At 39.2% G+C, this 7,497-nt stretch overlaps 1 pseudogene; it reads left to right on the top strand.

Moving 5' to 3' along the window:
- Positions 1-328: 328 nt before the first annotated feature.
- Positions 329-902, top strand: LOC100666066 (ferritin heavy chain-like; annotated as a pseudogene).
- Positions 903-7,497: the final 6,595 nt, after the last annotated feature.

The following is a 7,497-nucleotide window of genomic DNA, read 5'->3' as shown; positions in this document are numbered from 1 at the left end:
ATCATTAACAATCTGCAATATGCAGATGATACAACCTTGCTTGCTGCAAGTGAAGAGAACTTGAACCACTTACTGATGAAGATCAAAGACTACAGCCTTCAGTATGGATTACACCTCAACATAAAGAAAACAAAAATCCAGCCAGAAGTTCTTCACAGAGTTGCTGTGGTCTCCTGCTTCAACAGTGCTTGTACAGAACCCAGAGCTCACCAATCTTACCCTAACCGGCCGCTCCCAGCCAGCTTTTCACCACCTCTTACAGCAGCACCCTCCGAAGCCCCAAGGGCCCTGCTGCCACTCCAGTGCCACTTAGCAGCCACTGCCTCTCCTCAACAGCCACCATGATGACCGCATCCCCCTTGCATGTGAGACAGAACCACGATCAGGACTCAAAAGCTGCCATCAACCGCCAGATCAACCTGGAGCTCTTCGCCTCCTACGACTACCTGTCCGTGTCTTTCTACTTTGCCCGAATGATGTGGCTCTGAAGAATTTTGCTAGGTATTTTCTTCACCAATCTCAGGAAGAGAAGGAACATGCTGAGAAACTGATGAAGCTGCAGAACCAACCATGTGGCCAAATCTTCCTTCAGGATATCAAGAAACCAGACCATGATGACTGGGAAAGCAGGGCTGAATGCAATGGAGTGTGTGTTACACTTGGAAAAAAGTGTGAATCAGTCACTACTGGAACTGCACAAACTGGCCACTGACTGAAATGACTCCCATTTGTGTGACTTCACTGATACTCATTACCTAAATAAGCAGGTGAAATCCATCAAAGAATTGGGTGACTACATAACCAACTTGCACAAGATGGGAGCCCTGGAATTTGGCCTGGCAGAGTATCTCTTTGATAAGCACACCTTGGGAGGCAGTGATGAAGAGAGCTAAGCTTTAGCCTGGCTGCCCCATAGCTACAGGGGTGACTTCTGTAGCCACCAAGACAGTGTATGCATGTTGGGTTACCTTTACCTTTTCTATAAATTGTACTAAAACACCCATTTAAGTTCTTTGGTTTGTACTATTCCTTCAAATAAAGTAATTTGGTACTCCCCCCCCCAAAAAAAATCCTCACAGCTGGACTGATAAGCAATATCATGGTAAACAGAGAAGAGATTGAGGTTGTCAAGCATTTCATTTTACTTGAATTCACAATCAATGCTCACAAAAGCAGCAGTCAAGAAATCAAACAAAGGCAGAGCCAACATGGTGCTATAGACAGAGCAGCAAAGACTGGAAAAATTAAGTAAAATGGATAAAAACATCAGTCCTGGAACATTAAGCATCAAATGAAGGGATAAAGAACTAGATCGAGCACTAACGAGAAGAAGAAGATGACAGAGAATGAGGAGAGCTATGGAATGGAGGTTCCCTGCCAGCTAACGCTGCACAACTTTGCCATCCTAGAGCATAGCTAGCAATGATCCCAGACGGGGAATACGGGAAGACAACTTCATGGACCTCCCAACAGGAGACAGAGCACCCAGTAACCAGAGAAATAAATGAAATAGAGAACAGACAAGCAATAGAAAGAATCAATAAGATCAAAAGTTGGTTCTTTGAAAAGATCAACAAAGTCAACAAACCATTGGCCAAGCTGACAAAAGAAAAAGAGGAGACGATGCAAATAACCCAAATAAGAAATCAGATAGAGGACATTGCAACAGACTCAGGTGAAATAAAAAGGATCAAAATAGAATACTATGAAAAATAGTACTCAACAAACTTGAGAACCTACAGGAAGTGGACAAATGTCTAGAAACACACTATCTACCTAAACAAAAACAATCTAAGATAAATAAAAAAATCTGAACAAATCCATAACAAGAGAAGAGATTGAAGAGGTAGTTTAAAAAAAAAAAAAAAACTTCCAACAACAAAAAAGCCCTGTCCCAGATAGCTTCACTGGAGAATAATGTCAAACATTTAGGGAAGCGCTCGCATCAGTACTACTCAAACTATTTCAGAGTATAGAAAAGGAAGGGATCCTTCTGAATTCATTTTACGAAGCCAGCATAATCCTGATACCAAAACTAGGCAAAGACACCACAAAAAAAAAAGAAAATTACAGAACAATATCTTTCATGAATTTAGATGCAAAAATTCTTAACAAAATTCTAGTCAACAGAATTCAGCATCATATCAAAAAAATAATACACCATAACCAAGTGGGATTCACACTAGGTATGCAAGTATGGTTCAACACTAGAAAATCAATCAATGTAATCTACCACATAAATAAAATGAAAGACCAGAATCACATGATCATCTCAATCGATGCCGAAAAGGCATCGATAAAATCCAACACCCATTCCTGATGAAAACTGAGCAAAATAGGAAGAGAAGGGAAATTCCTCAACATAAAATATGTTATCTATACAAAACTAACAGCTAACATCATTCTCACTGAAGACAGGCTGAAAGTATTCCCCTTGAGAACGAGAACAAGACAAGGATGCCCTTTATCACCACTCCTATTAAACACTGGCTGGAAGTCCTAGAGCAATAAGTGAAGAAAAAGAAATAAAGGGAATCCAAATTGGAAAGGAGGAAGTAAAACTATCCGTATCGTTACTGCAAGAAACCTATGTAAACGGAAAAACATACAATGCATATGGATAGGAAGACTCAATATTGTGAAAACGTCAATTCTACCCAAAGCGATCTACAAATATAAAGCAAACTCAATCTAAATACCAACAACATTCTTTAACGAGATGGAAAAACTAATCACAAACTTTGTTTTTGGGTTACTGGATAAGTAAAGCATTATTGAAAAAGGAACAAAGTAGGAGGCCTCACACTACCTGATCTCAGAACAGCCTTGGTAGTCGAAACACCCTGGTACTGGTACAAGGACAGACACAGACCAATGGGACAGAATGGAGAAGCCAGGTATAAAACCATGCATCTATAGTCATCTGATCTTTGACAAAAGCCCAAAATCCATTAAATGGGCAGTGGTTGAGAGCTTAAAGAAAGTTGCCATCCAAAAGGCTGGCTAACCACAAGGTCAGCAGTTCAAATCCACCAACCACTCCTTGGAAACCCTATCGGGCAGTTCTACCGTTCCATGGGGTCGCTATGAGTCAAAATTGACTCGACAGCAATGGCTATAAAATAAAGAATTACACACATGAGGAACGTGCTTCTTAGTTGAATCACGTATACAAGACCAAAAGGGCAACACCTGCCCAAAAGCAATGACAAGAAGGCAGAAAGAGACAGGAAAAATAGATGGATGGAAATGGGGAATTGGGATGTGGAAGGGGAGAGTGTTTACACATCGCCAGAATTGCAACCACTGTCACAGAAGAATTTGTATATAAAATGTCGAATAAGAAACTAATTTGTTCTGTAAAGTATAACCAAAAGCACAATAAAAAAGAAAGAAAAGAAATCAAATGATGTATTGCATTGGGCAAATCTGCTGCAAAAGACCTCTTTAAAGTGTTAAAAAGCAAAGGTGAAGACTAAGGGGTGCCTGACCCGAGCCATGGTATTTTCAGCCACCTTATATGCATACAAAAGCTGGACAATGGATAAGGAAGGTGGAGAAAGAATTGATAGGAAGTGTTTTCATACTCATTAGATTCTCTGAATTTCTTTATTCCACCATTGATGTCTTCTATAACCCAGTCATTTTTGAGCAGGGTATTGTTCAGTTTCCAAGTGTTTGATTTCTTTTCTCTGCTTTTTCTATTATTGATTTCCACTTTTATGGCCTTATGGTCAGAGGAGATGCTTTGTAATATTTCGATGTTTTGGATTCTGCTAAGGCTTGCTTTATGACCTAATATGTGGTCTAGTCTAGAGAATGTTCCATGTGCACTAGAAAAGAAAGTATACTTGGCTGCTGTTGGGTGGAGCGTTCTGTACATGTCTACAAGGTCAAGTTGGTTGGTTGTGGCATTTAGATTTTCCATGTCTTTATTGAGCTTCTTTCTAGATGTTCTGTCCTTCACCGAAAGCGGTGTGTTGAAGTCTCCTACTATAGTTGTGATGCTGTCTGTCTCACTTTCCAATGCCGTTAAGAGTTTATGTATCTTGCCGCCCTGTCGTTGGGTGCATAAATATTCAGTACGGTTATATCCTCCTGGTATATTGTCCTTTAATCATTATATAGTGTCCTTTCTTATCCTTTATGGTAGATTTAACCTTAAAGTCTATTTTATCAGAAATTAATATTGCCACTCCTGCCCTTTTTTGATTGTTGTTTGCTTGATATATTTTTTTCCATCCTTTGAGTTTTAGTTTTTCTGTGTCTCTAAGTCTAAGGTGTGTCTTTTGTATACAGCATGTAGACGGATCATGTTTTTTTTATCCATTCTGCCACTGTCTGTCTCTTTATTGGTGTAGGTGCATTTAGTCCATTTACGTTCAGTGCAATTATGGATAAGTATGTGTTTAATGCTGTCATTTTGATGTCTTTTTTGTATGTTGTTGACAGTTTGTTTTTCCCACTTAATTTTTTGTGCTGAGTAGCTTATCTTTATATATTGTCTTTTCCTCTTATTCGCTGTAGTTGTTTTTTTTTCTGCTGAGTCTCTATATTTTTCTTGTATTTTATTTTGATGAGCAAGATTGTTAATCTCCTTTGGGTTACCTTAATATTTACCCAGTTTTTCTCAGATTAAACCTACGTTTTAGTTCTTTATATTGCCTTGTCTTCCTCTCCATATGAAAGATCTATGACTGCTTTTCTTAGCCCCTCTTTATTGTTTTAATGTTGTCTTCTTTTACATAATGACATTGCTGTTTCCCTGTTTTGAGCGTTTTTTTGTCTTGATTTATTTTTGTGATTTCCCTATCTGGTTTGACATCTGATTGCTCTGTCCAGTGTTCTAGTCTTGGGTTGATATCTGATATTATTGGTTTTCTAACCAGAGAACTCCCTTCAGTATTTCTTGTGGTTTTGGTTTGGTTTTTACGAATTCCCTAAACTTCTGTTTATCTGGAAATGGCCTAATTTCACCTTCATATTTGAGAGGCAGTTTTGCTGGATGTATGATTCTTGGCTGGCAGTTTTTTTCCTTCCGTGCTTTATATAAGTCATCCCATTGCCTTCTTGTCTGCATGGTTTCTGCTGAATAGTCCGAGCTTATTCTTATTGACTGCCCTTTGTATGTGGCTTTGCATTTATCCCTGGCTGCTCTTAAATTCTCTCTTTATTCACTGCAGCACTGTTTAAAATAGCAAAAAGTTGGAAGCAACCAAGGTGCCCATCAACAGACAAATGGATAAATAAACAAAAAAAAAATTTTTTTTTTATATTCACACAATGGAATACTATGCATCAATAAAGAACAATGTTGAATCCATGAAACATTTCATAACATGGAGAAATCTGGAAGACATTATGCTGAGTGAAATCAGTCCATTGCAAAATGACAAATATTGTATAAGACCACTATTACAAGAACTGGAGAAACAGTTTAAACAGAGAAGAAAATATTCTTTGTCGGTTATGGGGGGGGGGAGGGAGGGAGGAAGGGAATGGAGTATTTACTAATTAGATAGTAGATAAGTTTCATTTTAGGTAAAGGGAAAGACAATACACAATACAGGAGAGGTCAACACAAATGGACTAAACCAAAAGCAAAGACGTTTTCTTAATAAACTGAACACTTCAAAGGCCAGCGTAGCAGGGGCAGGGGTCTGAGGACCATGGTTTCAGGGGACATCTAAGTCAATTGGCATAATAAAATCTATTAAGAAAACATTCTGCATCCCACTCTGAAGAGTGGTGTCTGGGGTCTTAAATGCTAGCAAGCAGCCATCTAAGATGCATCAATTGTCCTTAACCCAGCTGGAGCAAGAAAGAATGAAGAACACCAAAGACACAAGTTAATTATGAGCCTAAGAGACAGAAAGGACCACATAAACCAGAGACTACATCATCCTGAGACCAGAAGAACTAGATGGTGCCTGGCCACAACCGATGACTGCCCGGACAGGGAACTCAACAGAGAACCCCTGAGGGAGCAGGAGAACAGTGGGATGCAGACCCCCAAATTCTCATAAAAAGACCAGACTTAATGGTCATACTGGGACTGGAGGGATACTGGAGGCGGCCATGGTCCCCAGACCTTCTGTTAGCCCAGGGCAGGAACCATTCCCAAAGCTAACTCTCCAGACAGGGATTGGACTGGAATAGGGAATGGAAAAATGATACTGGTGAAGAACGAGCTTCTTGGATCAAGTGGACACGAGACTATGTTGACATCTCCTGTCTGGAGGAGAGATGAGAGGGCAGAGGGGGCCAGAAGCTCCCCTAATGGACACGAGTAGAGCATGGAGGGAAGTACTTTGCTATCTCATTAGAGGGAAAGCAATTAGGTGTGTATGACAAGGTGTATATAAATTTTTGTATGAAAGACTGACCTGATTTGTAAACTTTCATTTAAAGCACAGTAAAAATTAATTTAAAAAAATTTCTCTCATTATCTTTGCTTTTGGCAAGTTCGATTATAATATGTCTTGGTGACTTTATTTTAAGATCTACCTTATGTGGAGTTCAATGAACATCTTGCATAGATACTTCTCATCTTTCAAGATATCAGGGAAGTTTTATGCCAACAAATCTTCAACAATTCTCTCTGTATTTTCTGTTATCCTTCCCTGTTCTGGTACTCCAATCACTCATAGGTTATTTCTCTTGACAGAGGCCTACATGGTTCTTAGTCTTTCTTCAATTTTTCTAAATTCTTTCATTTGATTTTTCTTCAAGTATATTGGTGGCAAGTGCTTTATCTTCAATCTCACAAATTCTGCCTTCCATTTCCTTAATTCTGCTCCTCTGACTTCCTATTGATTTATCTAATTCTGTAATTTTATTGTTAATCTTCTGAATTTCTGATTGCTGTCTCTCTATGGATTCTTGCAGTTTATTAAATTTTTCATTATGTCCTTGAATAACCTTTTTAATTTCTTCAACTGCTTTATTGGTGTGTTCCTTGGCTTGTTCTGCGTACTGCCTGATCTTCTTCCTGATGTCTTGAAGAGTTCTGTATATTAATCTTTTGTATTCTGCATCTGGTAATTCCAGGAAGGCACCTTCATCCAGAAGATCCCTTGATTCTTTATTTTGAGAGTTTCTTGAAACGACCATGGTCTTCTTCTTTATGCGATTTGTTATTGACTGCTGTCTCCGAGCCATTTAAAAGTTATTGTATTGGTTTATTTTGTTTGCTTACTGTATCCTAGCTTCTTGCTTTGTTTTGTTTTGATGCACCCAGATAGGTTGCTTGAGCGAGCTAGCTTGATTATTTTTGCCTTTGAAGCTCTAACACCCTGTCCCCAGATGGCTAGAGCTGTTACCAGGTATCTGAGCCTAGAAGTCCATTCACTTCTCTTGTATGGATTCAACTCAGGTCTCCAGGTTGTTGGTCATGAAGTGTGTGGTACAGGCTCTGTCCTACACTCTTAGGGGGGAAGGGGTGATTGGTGTAGGTACCGGTATCTGGTTGCAGCAGGGGGTCATGCTCTCAAGAAG

This window comes from Loxodonta africana, chromosome 10 (genome assembly GCF_030014295.1).
Source record: "Loxodonta africana isolate mLoxAfr1 chromosome 10, mLoxAfr1.hap2, whole genome shotgun sequence".
NCBI lineage: Eukaryota > Metazoa > Chordata > Mammalia > Proboscidea > Elephantidae > Loxodonta > Loxodonta africana.
The sequence above is the reverse complement of the archived record's forward strand: the minus strand, read 5'-3'. Positions and strand labels throughout refer to the sequence as shown.